The 16,556-nt window shown below is 39.9% G+C and overlaps 1 long non-coding RNA gene across 1 annotated transcript; it reads right to left on the bottom strand.

The window, feature by feature from the left end:
- Window positions 1–10,777: 10,777 nt before the first annotated feature.
- Window positions 10,778–13,246, bottom strand: LOC142637142 (uncharacterized). Its single transcript, XR_012844561.1, has 3 exons — window positions 13,204–13,246; window positions 12,393–12,453; window positions 10,778–11,090 (listed from the first exon to the last, which is right to left on the bottom strand). It is a non-coding gene; the product is annotated as an uncharacterized LOC142637142 (long non-coding RNA).
- Between the last annotated feature and the right edge of the window lie 3,310 nt (window positions 13,247–16,556).

Here is a 16,556-nt window from a genome sequence, read left to right as displayed (position 1 = left end):
ACACCGGGAGAGGAATTGTTCCTATACCTTGCCGTCTCGTCGGCGGCCGTAAGTGCGGCTCTCATCGGGGAGGAAGGAAAGATGCGAGAAGCCCGTGTACTTTGTAAGCCGAGCCCAGGGGTGCGAGAGGAGAGATATCCACGGATGGAGAAACTTGCCTTCGCTCTTATAACTGGCACGAAAGCCGAAGCCCTATTTTCAAGCACATCCCATAATAGTCCTAACGGACCGGCCACTGCGAAGGGCAATGAATAATCACGAAACTTCGGACGGATGGCTTTATGGGCGATTGAGTTAAGTGAGTACGATATCCGATACCGGCCACGAACGACGCAATGAAAGGGCAAATATTGGCGAGACTTCATCGCGAATTCACTACAGCGAGGAGCGGGGGAAGAAGAGACGCCCACGTGGAGAATTCACATAGACGGGTCCTCCAATAAGCATGCGGGAGGAGTCGGAGTCGTACTCCACACCCCGGAAGGAGATAAGATTGAATGCATGATCGCGTCTAGAGTTCCCCACTACGAACAACGAAGCGAGTATGAGGCCTGGTGGCCGGGATTGGAACTTGCGATAGCGGCAGGGCAAGGAAGGCAGTAGTCTACTCCGACTCTCAAGTCGTAGCCAGCCAAGTTAATGGGAGCTATGATTGCAGGAATGAACGAATGAGAAGGTACCTCGGAGAAGTGAAGGAACTAGCGAGTAACCTCCAATTCACGATAGCTCAGGTCCCAAGAGAAGAGAATCAAGAGGCGGACCGACTCGCCAAGGCTGCTTCGGCCGAACCCATGATCGCTCCAGAACAGGTATTGTCCTTCGTCCAACATTCATCGCTACTAGATAACGTTCGTGTACAGGAATTAAGCACTAAGGACGATTGGACAGCTCCGATCGTGGCGTACCTCAAGGACGGGAAGCTGCCAGACAGCAGGGAAGACGCAAGAAAATTGAAGGTTAAGGCTGCCCGATTTGTACTGATTAAAGGCATCCTCTACAAAAGAGGATTCTCCCGACCGTATCTAAGGTGCCTCGGCCATGACAAAGCCGACTACGTGATGAGGGAAGTTCACGAAGGAGTGGAAACCACTCGGGATCAAGGTCTCTAGTGCACAAGCTACTCCGAGCGGGGTACTACTGGCCGACCATGCAGAAGGATGCCCATACGTACGTCAGAGCCTGCGACAAGTGTCAACAGTTTGGCAATCTCATTAGACAGCCAACTGAGGAACTCACACCCATGACGGCCCCATGGCCGTTTGCACAATGGGGGTTAGATATCATGGGCCCATTTCCAATAGCAGCAAGACAACTGAAGTTCTTGGTGGTTGGCATCGACTACTTCACCAAGTGGGTGGAAGCCGAAGCCCTTGCAACTATCACGGAGAAAAACATTCGCGGCTTTGTATGGAGAAGTATCATTTGCCGATATGGGATCCCGAGAGTGCTCGTTTCCGACAATGGGAAGCAATTCGACAACGATGCATTCCGAGACTTCTGCTCTCAGCTGGGATTCAAGAACCACTACTTGTCGCCCGCGCACCCACAGGCCAACGGACAAGTTGAAGTCACGAACCGGTCCTTGCTAAGAATTATCAAGACCCGACTCGAGGGGGCAAAAGGCATATGGCCAGATGAACTACCAAGTGTGCTATGGGCGTACAGAACAACGGCAAGGATGCCAACAGGAGAGACACCGTTTCGATTGGCATTTGGCGCTGAGGCCATCATACCGGCAGAAGTGGGATTAACAAGCTACCGCGTGGAGAGCTATGACGAAAGCAAGAATACCGAAGCATTACGTCTAGAGCTTGACCTTCTAGACGAAGTCAGGGCAGCGGCTGCCCAGAGAATGGCGCGGTATCAAGACATGATGGCAAAATGCTACAACTCCAAGGTCCGGCACCGAGACTTCAAGGTTGGAGATCTAGTGTTACGAAAAGTGCTTGGCTCTACGAAGGATGCATCCCTAGGAAAGCTGGGTCCTAACTGGGAAGGCCCATACAGAATCATCTCATGGCACAGGAAAGGAACGTACTACCTGGAGGCTTTAGACGGAAGGAGATTGGGCCACCCCTGGAATGCGGAGCACCTGAAGAAATACTACCAGTAATGCAGCAGTCATCAGACGGAAACCTATTACCTTATTTTTAGTTCATTTTTAGACAGTCATCGTTTCTACTTTAAACTCAAGTTTCCTTTTTCATTGACAATATGTTTTCTTTTCCATTGACAATTTGTTCTATTGAACTTATGAGAATGGAGTTTTTGTTTAAGAAAATGAGAAACGTATGCGGGTGAAAAATCCTACGAGTCCACAAAGTGGACGGATCATCCAAAGGATGAAAAACCTACAAGTTTGCAAAGTGGACGGATCATCCAAAGGATGAGAAACCCACGAGTCCAACAAGTGGACGGATCATCCAAAGGATGAAGAACCTGTAAGTCCGCAAAGTGGACGGATCATCCAAAAGATGAGAAACCTATGAGTCCACAAAGTGGACGGATCATCCAAAGGATGAAAAACCTACAAGTCCGCAAAGTGGACGGATCATCCAAAAGATGAGAAACCCACGAGTCCAACAAGTGGACGGATCATCCAAAGGATGAAGAACCTGTAAGAACACCAAGTGGACGGATCATCCAAAGGATGAAAAATCTACAAGTCCAAAAAGTGGACGGACTATCCAAAGGATGAAAAGTCCTACGAGTCCACAGAGTGGACGAATCATCCAAAGGATGAAAAACCTACGAGTCCACAAAGTGGACGGATCATCCAATGGATGAAAAGCCTACAGCGGACGGATAATTAAAATGAAGAGCTGAATAAATAAGCAAAAGAGCGAAATTCAATCAAAATGAACGGATAGCCCAAGACATATTGAAGATATCATGCAAACGACGGTTCAAAATATAAACGGATTACCAAAGACAGTGCAGTTCGATGACAAAAAGTTGAACAAATACAGAAAGTGAAATTGTTCCCTATCGCTACAAATTACATTAATCTTTAATCGTGACGGGTTCCTCAGGGCCTTCAGGCAACGGCTGGAGAAGGTCAGTGACGGTTGTTTCCTCTGTAGCTTTAGCGGCCCCGTCATCATCCGGAACCTCACCAAAGAGTTCCTCTGTCCCTTCAGAGTCGACGGGGTGAGCAGGGGTTCGGGCCTCAGCATCTATGGTTATGTGAGCTAAGTCCAAGTCAGGGAAGGACGCCTTAACCTGACGGATGCAGTCATCGAACCCGTCGCTAAAAGAGGAACCAAGCTCCGTCAGAAGGGCGTCGGAATCTCGGTACTCCCTGACGGCATCGATTTTTGCTTGAAGGATATTGTCGTCATGGGCTTTCACCGTCTTCCTGAGCAGCTCAACCTCCTTCTCTAAGTTTTCGCGAGTCTGCTCGGAGAGCGCCAGCTTTTTCTCATGACGGACCCTCCATAGCTTCAGGTCGTCTAGTTCTTCCGCCGTCACCTTTGCCTTAGCACGTACCCGTTCAAGGGCTCTTTCCTGGGCCAAGCAACAGTCTGACAGGCCCTTGGCCATTAATACACCCTGCAACAGTCCGCATAAAAATAACTTCAAGACGGATAAGAACGAAACGAAGTGAAAAGGACGGAATGGGCCTATGACGGGAACTAACCTGAGCTAAGCTGTACAGACAAGTCTCCCCCATGGCCTCGGTGGCATGGTTCCCCAGATCTTCATAATCTTCGTCGGTTATGATGGACCCAATACGACGGAGAGCGTATTGGGGGTCTTCACGAAGCAGGACGGGGGGCTTCTCCTTGACGGGGTCCGGGTTGGTCATCAAACCCTTACCCTTGCCAATTCCTAGCTTGGGCGCTGGTTTTGCCGTGCCGGACCCCTGACCGGCAGGTAGGCCCGTCACAAGTTTTTGCTTCTTGGAGTGACGGTCCAACCTCTCAGAAGACGGCCTTTTAGGGGCCGTCTGTGACGGATCCACCCTTGAAGCATCGCCCCCCTGCTTCTTTTTTGCTGCTTGTTGTTTGATAATAGCCCGTCTCCTGGCGTCATCCATTTCTGCAAAAGAAGACGGTCAACAAAGGAAAAACATAAAGCTAGACTATTGACGGAAAGATTCCAGAACTTACGTTTGCGAACACCTGTGTCGTATCTTCTGGCGATGGGTGTAGGTTCAGGACTGTCACAATACCAATGTAACGTGTCCAATGTGACGAGCTTCGACCAGGTCCGCTCAGACAACTTTGTCTTTTGGAAGATTCTCTCCAGAAAACCAAACTGTTCGGTTGAGATAGGTGGACGGCCCCTCGCTGTAAAAAAAAAAAAATAAATAAAAAAATAAATAAAAAAAAGGGTTAAGACAAAATCCATGAAAATGAAAATTAGTGACGATTAATGAGTAGACGGACTCGTACCAGACGGGGGCATTATACCCCACGTTTTATCAACCGGCATGTAGTTGTCGTCGCCTGGACGACACATCCAGTTATCTCCGCGAAGGAAGAAATAACGACCCTTCCAGTTACGATTAGAATCTGGGGTCTCGGATACAAGCCTAAGTACCGGACTCCTTGGCACAAAGCTGTACATTCCCCTTGACTTGGTAATTTCCGACGGACGGTAACAATGAAAAAATTCTTCCACTGTTAACCGTCTAGCTCCGTCAGACATAACGCCATACAATACCTCAACGCTTAGGAAAACCCTCCATGCGTTCGGAGATATCTGGGTGACGGCCAGACCCAGCTACTGGAGGAGACGACGGTGCAATGCACTTAGGGGAAATCGAAGACCCGCCTTTAGCATCTGCTCGTAGACACCGACGTCTTCAAGACCGTAGTAATAGCATTTTTCTGATTTGAATGGTAGACGGATGGATATGGTGTCGGGTATTTGGTATTTTTGCCTCAACGTGTTGAAGTGCGCTGGTTTGATGGTTGACACAAAGTCATTCACCGTCCACAAAGGGAGCAGGACGAACTCCCTGAAGCCGTCAGGACCAATGACGGATTGGACCGGGGGGTCGACACCGTCCAGGCTGTCAATCGAGTCATACTCTGACCCGTCCATATCTTGCCCTTCATCTTCCCCATGGGAAGGAGAGCTAGACGACGGTTCCCTCTCCCCGCTGGAGGTGTCTTGGTCTGCTTGACCTGACGGGAACACCTCTTCATAACCCGCTCCTTCGCGGGCACAAGATTGACTACTTGATGCCTCACTAGACATCTGACACCTACATATGACGGGTAAAGGAAGCCTAAGGCTCTAGATTTATACCGACGACGGGACCAACAAGGGAAATAAAGAATGAAACGTTGTATAAGGATAGCTTACAAGCAGACGGTGAGAGAAACTTACAAGTAGATGGCGAGACGCTCACGACGGAGAAAGTTATCACCACGTTGTTTCCCGGCTTCCAAAGGAGACGGTTGCTCTCTGAAAAGGGATGACGGTTGCGCTCTGATCAGAAAATTCTCTAAAAAGTGTAAAAATGAATACGGTGGGTGATATATATATATAGGGGGAACGGCGCGGTAAACGAAGCGACGCCTCGATTCGAGCAAACGACCATTGAAATCTCCCCACGTGTCCCTGAGCATTTATGACAGCTTCCAGCCTGTCCGTCAGAAACTATAACTGTCATTCCGTGAAACCGCTTCGTAGAGATGACGGTATCACGGAATGAGGGGGCATCTGATGAGAGTAAAACTAACATGACGGTCTTGCTGGTATGATTAAATTAAGGTGACGGGCAATATGGCTTAAAGAGGACGGATCTGTGGTAGACGGACGGAAAGAATTTATGCATCGCTCTCCAGGCTACCTCAAACCATGCTATGAGATTAGGACTGACATGGCCTTGAGTGTGATTCACGCAAACGTAAATACGAATAATTCTTGCGCTACACATTAGCCTTAATCAAAGGAATTTTATAAGGAAAGAGTTTTGATCATGAAAGGAAAGAGCTTGGTAATCAAGGAAAAAAGGCCGACTCTACACCCCTATAAATACATCCAAAACCCCCTTGACTAAAGGTACGCATATCTGACTCAACTCTATCACTTTAGGGTTGAAAAGAAATTCTAACTTGACCTTCGGAGGGTTTTCGGCCGGCACCACACCGGTGCTCTCTTTGAGGTCTATTTGTTTTCTGTTTGCAGGTTTCATCAGTTATGGAGGGTGCTTGCAACTTACTGGTGATATTTTCAACCTCATCAGGTTGGGACATTAAAAAAAAAAAAAATTTGAGGGGTTTCTAATCATGCATTGACTGAACAAAGTTGATATATATATATATATATATATATATATATATATATACATATATATATAAGAATCATGTGAGGATTTTGTTCTGAAAGATACCCACATTAGTGTGATTTATACTGCCATGCTAATATATTGACAAGACAACACACATCACAAAGTCGTAGTAATACTTGTTTTGTTTTGACCCACGGAGTCTAAATAAAGTCAAATTCTACGAATGGAATTCAAATATGTGATTATGATTTGGAGAGGTAGGGAATACAGAATAAAGTGATAGAAAGCCTTTAACCACATAAAAAACCAAAAAAAAAAAAGGCATTGTTCCATGGGATATGCCTCTTCTAGGCTACCATGCATAAATAACAAGTTTGGATGCGAACACTCCTTGAAAGTGCGGTCGCATTACAGGGCAGAATCTCCATTGGCAGGCAGCCACTAAGCGCGCGACCCATTCATTGCTTTAGTGTGCCCTCTGCCAAAGGTGATTTGCCAGGCAATTCTTCTGCCTTACACAAAAAATTAAAATAACCAACGTAGATTGTTCAACAATGTGTGCCGACATTCACAGATGAAATTATTCTCGTACTTATTGAGTCAAATGCATTAGTGCTTTACTCAACTAGAACATGCAGTATTATTTATGTTTAACGTGCATGAAATATGCAACAAAGCAGGGATTTGTTGAGCACTTCTTTTAGTAGGAAATTGCATGGACAATTTCACACAAGCACATCTTCTCGGTTTGGTAACACCTTTTATTTTTAACTTTATTTACTTATGTATAACCTCCCCCTTAAGCACAAAAATACTTTGTACTAGGTTATTGTCATTGCACTAGAGTATTAGATGGGATACGAGATTATAAGTGTCCAATTTTGGATATATATATATACATATCCTTTCTGTATTGTGTCCGGATCGATGCAAGTCATACACATTAATCAACTTTTAGCAAATAGGCAGATGAGTTTTCAGAAAAAATTAAGAACTACATTGAAATGTGTTTTAAGGTAATTTTATATAAGGTTAATGTTGTTTAAGTTCAGGGTGGCGTACTTTGCACTCAAAAAAAAAAAAAAAGATTGGATACAAAATTGACACGTATCCAATTTATAACAAATCAACAAATTAGGACGTTTCAGTAAGAAACTAGATCAAAATTGTAATTTCACATGCAGTTAATACTCACCATTTCAAATTTGACAGTTGCCAGTCTTTTCCTTTTTTTTTTTTTTTTTTTTTTTCAAAGTATCTTCTAACATGCAAGCTTTATGAATAAACTCAAACTCGCGAAGTGCACCAAGGTTTTTATATTCCTTTTCAAAAAAAAAAAATTAAGTGTAATTGCTCCAATAATTAATCCATATATAGTTCTTATTCTTATCAACAACTTTTCTTCTTTAAACTTCCTTAAGCACTAAAACTACTAATACTAATCCTACCGTAGCCTCTATATTTTTTTGATTCTTGCAGTAAATTCTACTATCTTCCCATGATGCAATTCGGAGTGAGAACAACCTACTATATGTGGCATTAGAATTTCATGATTTGATCTTTTACTAATTAATGGAATTTTGAATGTGCCCTAAATAGAGCTAGCTGACATTTTATGGATCCATTGAAGCTAATCCACAACTGATGTGAATTATAATTTCAAGGTGAAGCTAAAGCCAGCCAACTGAAGATATGATCTGATTATGAAAAAAGAAGAAGATATGATATGAAAAATAAAATTATTATTAACTTTGCAAGTCCAAATAAGAATATAAAAAGTATTCTTAAATTTTAAAAATGAACTGCTAGGCATGAACGTGTTATGCCAAGACATAAACATCACACCAGGTACTCATCAGTCACTTCAAGCCTTCCAGGTGCTAATGCAGGAGAAAAAAATAAATCCACTTTCTTCAGTTCAGATCTCAATCCGAGAAGAGTGATATGGGTTTTACAAAATTGATATGTAAAATTTTGAAAAACACAACAAAGACATAATAAAGAAATTTATTTTTTATGTTATTAATATGACGAATGCACAAATCAATTTTTCATTATTTTTTTTTTTTTTTTTTTTTGAGAATCCATTATTATTATGTTAGCTTGTAAGTTTGTTAAATAAAATTGAAAATAGTTTTAACATTTTCTATTTATAAAATTTACAAATCAGTTTTCTTGTGCATTTAAATTTAGCCATCACGCCATCTTCCAAGTATTATTGTAAACCAAATTTTTGTCCAGTAGTTGATTATGGTAGAAAAATTCATGAGAGAGAGAGAAAGAGAGAGAAATTAATTACGTGAGCTTATATATATAAGACTGACTTAGCCTACTCTAAAATCTATATAAGTTATTCTAAAATAATCTAAACAAGTTTATCAATGTACAGCATATATTCCATAAAATAAAATTTATATATATATATATATATAGAGAGAGAGAGAGAGAGAGAGAGAGAGAGAGAGAGAGAGAGAGAGAGAGCTACATGCAAGAACCAAGATAACGGAATAATTTTAAGGAATCCTATATTATTTAATTTTTTTATTGGATTAATGTTTTGAAAATCCTATGGTTGGATTTCATGTTTTCTATGTTCTTAATACATATTCTAAATTTGTTAAAAATAAGATTATTACTCTACAATTTGATTATAACTTATCTTTTTATACATGTTTTTAAAATACAAAAAAAAAAAATTGAATTTAGATGTGTAGAAAAACTTCCATTCCAACCACTAGCAACTTGGTAACTAAACAATCATATGGGATCCAAATAAGAAGAAATATTTCTATAACTATTGAAACGCTCAAATACAACAACCCTAACCCTATAGCTCCCTGTGGGGTACTAGAGTTCCGAGTAAGGCAATTACGCCACGTGTCATAACACGGTCGAGAAGGGCAGTTGCTATGCCGAGGAGTCTGCGTCCTCAAATTCTATGGTCACGTCATCAATACGTCATCAGAAGAAACCTTACAGTACAGAAAGGGCTTTAGGAAGGGGGACTAGTGCTGAAGTAATTGAGAAACTGGTGGCTGCCACCCCATTTAATGCATTGCACCTAACCTCCTGGCTACATTTATATAGAGAAGACTCTTGAACGGTACTGTCTTGGTTGTCGTATCTCACAGGAGTTCAGAAGAAGTACTTGATGGGACTAGCACTTAAGTGGTGGCCTGTGTGATCAACAAATGGAAGACTAGGATCATCTCTAAAAGGGTCTACATAAGATAGAAGGCCCCCCGGAGAGAAGAGATCGGAGAAATAGCAGAAAAAAACACTGTAGAACCAAGAACTGAAACTATATAAAAACCCAACAGTGGTATATCCAAGAACAAGTCTCCTCGGACTTATCCGAGGAGAATTATCCTTCTCAATACTGTAATTGCCTTCCATTTTTCCTTGTATCTTTGTTGTTATTGGTCCATGGTAAGCGCTATCTCACCCATAAAACTAGTTTTGGAGCTCACTCTCTATAAAATTCATTGTGTTTGGCTATTTGGGCCTAGGTCCTTCAGTTGTTTGGGCTCTGGAGTTAAATCCAGTCCTTACAATCCCAATTTTGCTTACAAACCAAGATGAAAAAAAAAAAAAAAAAAAACCCCCACGCACTGAAATTTTAACCTCAAATTGCCACAATCAAAAGCACAACCACCATTCAAAATCAATAGCCAAATGGTTCTTACGAATCAAAACCCAATAGTTTTAAATTGTAGAAATAAAGAAGTTACAATATGATTAGAGAACTCATCTATTTGAAATGGGGCTGAAGCTCAATGCATTGGTGAGTTGGGCTAAGTTCTTGTGATGGCTATGGTGGTTTATGGTAACTATGGCAGTGGCAAAGCTGTTGATAGTGAGACTCGATAATGGGGGAGAGAGAGAGAGAGAGAGAGAGAGAGAGGTATGGGTTATTGGGAGGTTTCACTTATCGGGATTTTATTTTTGAGAAGACACTTATCGGGATGTAATTGTTGAAATTAATCAATAATTGATTTTTTTTTAAATTAAAATTAAAAAAATATTGGCAACATGGATAATTGTGAGAGACGCAAACTTCATTGTGGCAAATTCTCATTAGGTCAACAAAATGTCAGAAGTTTTGGTTTTATAGTGTGTGTACTATTAATAAGAGAATTCCTTTGTTTCATCTTCAATTTTTGGCCTAACAAAATATTCTCATACAAATTCTAAAATAACATACCCTTTAGTTTATTTTTTTTCCTACAAAAAAGCAAAAAAAAAATTAAAATAGTAATACCATCTCACATACAAAAAGAAAAAAAAAAAAAACGTAATTCTCACCACCAATTTGTATTCAAATGTCTAATTCTTATTTATATTTGTTATCTATTTGAATTCAAATACTTCAATTATCTTTAAAAAAAAATTTAATACTTCCAAAAAATACCTAACTCGCGTAAAATGTAAAAACTACTCATTCTTATCTAAAAATTTCTATGTTTTTTTTTTTTTAATTCTTTAAAACATTCCAAAATTTTTGTTATCTAAATTCTATTTAATTATCACAAATCTCTATCCATCCACAGTAACGTATATCATCTTTCTTTCGTTCAAATCCCAATTTTTTTTTACTTATCACAAATTTTATCCCAATTAATAAATTTAAATATCCCAATGGTTTCACGACAGAAACACCACACAGCAGCAGAACGACGGCAGCGGTGCTCGTGCTGGGGCTTCATTGTTCCACGTAAACCTTAGGAGTCTGACTAGGACTGACACAAGGCAGGCACATGTAGCGGATTTCTTGGATGAAAATAAACTCCATTCCACACAATCTGGGGATGAGGATCTGAGTGGGCCCATAATGGGAGTTGACCTGAAACAAAACAATGATTTTGCATGCACTGAAAAAGAAACAAGCAGACGTTTTGGAGACAAAACCAAGAATTCAATGCACGACAATACTGAGGTACGAGATGAACATGAAACCACGCATGCTGAGCCCGCAAGTACGATAGACAGTGAAGCACGCACTATGAACCACGTGCACACCCAGCCCCACTCTCAACATGCAGAATTAAGTGGAAGAGAATAACAAGACCACGTGTCAATGAGGAGACGGTTAGAAATACTGAATTGAATAATATTGTATTTCATAGCGAAGGAATATACATAAGTGCATCTATGTAGGAGGCATATGAGTGCAATACAAGTAAGAGTCTAGTCAGGGGCGGAGGGAGGGGGGGCGAGGGGGGGCAGGTGCCCCCCCTGAAATTTCAATTGTTTTCATAGGGGTCCCTTCATGCCACCCAACTACAAAGACAAGACTAGACTTGCAGCAGAGCTAGTGCCGTGCATATCAAAAGATGGATCATTGCTTTACACAGTTCAAATCCATAAGAACAACTCTCTCAATTTTCTTGGTGCCCCCCCTGATCACAATTCTAATGATCTCTATAACAACTTTGCTACACCTACCCGGATTAGAAGTCAATAGAACTCTGAAAAAAAAAAAAAAAAAGTATATATAATGCAAACAAGGCACGCCTCCCATCACAACGAAAAAATTTCTTTTCAATCCAGTTTCTTTCTTTGGATCTTAGAGTTGCTGTGCAGTTTTTAAAAGCATTCAAGTTGGGTTTCAAAATATGAAAAATCGTCGAGGGCAATTGAGTAAAATAAGCTAGGTGTGAAAAAATAAATTAAAGTTTACATTTTATGTTAGATTCTGTATGACAATTACATTATCATATAGTTGTTTACTTATTTTGTTATTAATATTGATTAATCTTTTTAGATTAATTTTTTACTTCCAATCTTGTCTTTTAATCTTGCCCCCCCTAACCTAAATTCCTGGCTCCGCCACTGAGTCTAGTACAAGAATGTGTGCTATACAAGTAATTTAGTTGGGCCTCAAGCCCACAACACTATACACGTTAATAGCCCCCCTCAAACTCAAGGTAGATGTGAGACCAGTATGAGGTTGTCAACCTAATCACTAAGGCGTCCCTTAAGATGTGACTTAGTGAAAATATTTGCAAGTTGATTGCAATTGAGACAAGAAAAAGACAGAGACAAAATAATTTTATAAATTTAGTGTAAAAGAAGGTTTTTGTATGCCAACATGTTCAAAGGTGCCAGTTAGTAACTATAATTAGCATATCAGAAAAACAAATACCTGGTATAATTGTGGTCCATAGTCATCAAACCTAGCAACCAGCAGAGATACTCCAAAGGGCCTTACACCACTCGCAAGAAAAGGAAATAGTCAATTGTATTGAACTTGTAAACAAATAGATAACTAATAAGCATGCTTCCCTAATTTTCTGATGCTCAGAAAAATATGGTCAAGCTTATTAACCATGGTTCCATCCCCCTAACAAAAGCAAGGCTGGTTGTTGCCTTGAAATAAAATAAAGAAAAAGTCAGGGACAGGACAGTCAAATAACTAAATTTCTCAAATTTAATTATGACATTAAAAATGCAGGTTATGGGAGCATTTCTCAAATTGAAATAAAGCTTGCATTTATATTCACAGAGCTTGCATCCTTTTTTTCCCTTTCCAAATAGGTAATTCTGACCTACATGCAAAATATTTTGGGTTGGAAAAAGCTAAATTTATAAATCGCACAACAAAAAATCCAGTCCCCAACATTATGCTTTACCAGGGACACTTGCTCTATTTTAAGCAAACAAAGTGTCATAAAATCTTTAAGGTCCTAGCCAATGAGCTCTAGCTTAAATGACACTTCTGCTTCCAACAATAATGGCAAGGAGTGTGAGGTCATAATTCAAGAATCATCGAGTGCAAGTATAACTACAAAAAACAACAAAACTCTAAGGTTTCATTTGTTTTTGGCATAAACTGTTTTTGAATTTTCAGGTATTAGGTGCATCTAAAAATTTTACTCAACGGAAAGTTAAAGCAAATATTTACACTTTTTTTTAATATATTTATAAATCGAAAACATTCTTGTGTTTATCCTTACCATCCTTATCCCTTTTAACACCTCTATGCCGCAACCTCCTCCCCCCCCGCCCCCAGCCCCACCCCCACCCTGCGAGACAATGACTGATCACTTCCCCCTACCACCATCAATTGGCCACCACTTGCCAACCATCAATGCCACTAACTGTCACAAGGTCTACCTGATTCTTGGTAGGCCACCATTGCTTGGTAGGCCATCATTGCTTGCCCATTGCCAACCATCGGCTACCAACCACCACTAGGCCTACCTGTTGCATCAACATTGACCATGAAGAGTCTAAGTGACCTAATAGGGGTCAAATAATTTTTCTAGACACCTAATCAAATAATGATTGTAACACAGTTGATATCATATTAAAGATATTTTGATTACCTAAACTGAGTGATCTTCAGCATAACAACTATGCAGTTTCCCTTACAAGTTGCATAATAGGAATTGGTTCCTCCAAGCATGCCATTTTCACACAAGTTATAATCTTTGTAGTATAGAATACATGTTAAGTAATTCAATCCATCCACCACTCCAATCCGTTACATTGATTTGGCAAAGTATATAGAGGCAAGGAAAAAAAATACAACCAAATGGATAATTGCAACCAAAACCATGGTAACTATGTCCAAGAAACCTCTTAATGACAAATCATCATGACCCAAATAAGATATTGTTGACGTGGGTGGCTTGAATTGCCACTGAAGCCCAAGCCCACTATTTGTATGTTGGTCAAGTATGACCGAATACAACTAGGAATATAATTCCTAGTAATAGCCAACCTATAACATATATATATATATATATATATATATATATATATATATATATATATTAGGTTTGAGATGAACAGCAAAAAAAAAGAAAAAAAAAAAAGAGAGAATTAGAAAATTCCTAAAAACCTAGTAGCAGCCGCATAAGAAGAAGAATAGCGTTTTCTTATCTTGTGGGTGAGAGAGAGTTAGGGTGTTTTGGGATTTGGGTTTCTTGAGAGTGTTCTTGTGTACTATTGTATCTCCCTATTTTTAGAGTGAAATTTCTCTGTCATCGTCATAGAGGTAAGCAGTTTGCCAAACCACATAAATTCTTGTGTTCTTTGTGTGTGCTTATTATTTAATTTCTGCTTGTTTTCTGTTATTGATTTGAGTCTTGAGGTGCTATCTGCACAACAAGTGGTATCAAAGCCAGATTAGGATTCAATCCTTTGAACACAATAAAAATATCAAGCACAAAGTATGATGTAGAGAAGTTTTGTGGTAAGGGAAATTTTTCTCTTTGGCAAAGGCGGATGACAGATCTCCTAGTTCAACAAGGAGTTCATAAGGCTTTGCTTGAGAAGGAGAAGAAACCAGAAACAATGAAGGATGTAGAATGGGTAAAGATGGATGAGAAAGCAACTAGCGTTATTCATCTCAACCTAGGTGATGAGGTCATTCACAACATCCTAGAAGCAAAGCCCACAAAGGAGGTTTGGGAAAAACTAGAAGGTCTTTATAGGAGAAAGAATCTAACAAACAAGTTGTACGTGAAGAAACAATTGTATAGTTTGCATATAAAGGAGGGTTGTAATATGTTGGAGCATCTCAACACATTTAACATGTTGAACACCCAACTGTCAAGTTTTGGGGTGAATTATGAGGATGAAGATAAAGCGTTACTCTTATTAGCGTCGCTTTCTACTTCTTTTGATCATCTAGTGACTATGTTGATGTACGGGAAAGAGACTATAGTACTCAAAGAAGTGACTAGTGCTATCTTGTCACACATAAAGATGAAGCAAGATGGTGATGATTCTCAAGCTGATGGTTCTCAAGCTGATGGACTTATTGTAAAGTCCAAGTCAAGCAATGGGGGTAGAAGCAGGTCAAGAGGACGGAACTCTAACAGGAATAGATCACAGTCTAAATCACATGCAAAGAAAGATGTAGAGTGCTTTTATTGTCACAAGAAAGGGCACTACAAGAATCAGTGTAAAGAGTTGGAAGAGCATTTAGAGGAGAAGAAGAATGGAAAGAAGCCCCTAGAATCAACTAGTGTTGCTGAAGAAACATTAGATGACAGTGAAGTTGGTGCAGATTTACTTTCAGTTTCATTAGGTAACAATATTCTATTGGAATCTTGGGTTTTAGATTTAGCATGCTCATATCATATGACTCCAAAGAAAGATTGGTTTGACACGTATAAGCCTTACAATGGTGGTATGGTCCAAATGGGTAATGATGCTACATGCCCGGTTATTGGGATTGGTACCATGAAGATCAAGATGTTTGATGGATTTGTGAGAGTTCTTAGTATTGTCAAACATGTTCCAGATCTTACAAAGAATTTAATTTCTTTAGGAGTATTGGATGATTTGGGCTATTAATACTCATGAAATGGTGGAATCATGAAGATTACCAAAGGTGTTTTGATGGTGATGAAGGGATAGAAAGTAAGCACGCTTTACAGATTGATTGGGAACACAATTGCAGGAAGAGTTGCAGTCACCACTCCGGTAGAATCCAACACTGGCGACACAAAATTATGGCATATGCAACTTGGCCATATTGGTGAACGTGGTATGTTAGAGTTGTACAAAAGAAATTTATTGAAGGGGGTGAAAACGTGCAAGCTAGACTTCTGCAAGTATTATGTGTATAGGAAGCAACATAAAATCAGTTTCATGATAGGCTCTCATACAAGTAAGGGTATTTTTTACTACATTCATTCAGATTTTTGGGATCCAGTATCAATTTCTTCTCATAGCTGTGCTCAGTATTTTGTCAGTTTCATTGATGATTACTCTAGAAATGTATGGATTTATTTTATGAAGCATAAGTTTGATGTATTTGGCATATTTAAAAAGTGGAAAGCACAGATTGAGAATCAGACTGGCAAGAAAATAAAATATCTTAAAACAAATAATGGACTAGAGCATAGAGATAAAAAATTCATAAGATTTTGTAAATTAAAAGGCATTACTCATCACTTCACAGTTAAAGGAACTCCACAACAGAATGGGGTTGCAGAGAGAATGAACAAAATCTTAGTAGAAAGAGCCAGATGCATGAAATTGAATGCAAGGTTGCCTAAGGTGTTCTAGGCAGAGACAGTTAACGCAGCAAGCTTCATTATTAATAGATCTCCATCATCAGCCATTGATTTCAAGATTCCAAAAGAAGTTTGGTCAGGCAGATCAATTGATTATTCGAGTCTAAAAATCTTTGGTTGTCCAACTTATGTGCATGTGTAGAGTAGAGAGCGTTATAAATTGAATTCGAAGTCAAGAAAATGTATATTTCTTGGTTTTGAAAAAGGTGTTAAAGGCTACAGGCTTTGGGATCCAATCTCATAGAAAACGATGACTAGTAGAGATGTCATATTTG

This window comes from Castanea sativa, chromosome 5 (assembly GCF_040712315.1).
Source record: "Castanea sativa cultivar Marrone di Chiusa Pesio chromosome 5, ASM4071231v1".
In the NCBI taxonomy this organism is placed as follows: domain Eukaryota; kingdom Viridiplantae; phylum Streptophyta; class Magnoliopsida; order Fagales; family Fagaceae; genus Castanea; species Castanea sativa.
This window is presented reverse-complemented; position numbering and strand designations above follow the sequence as displayed.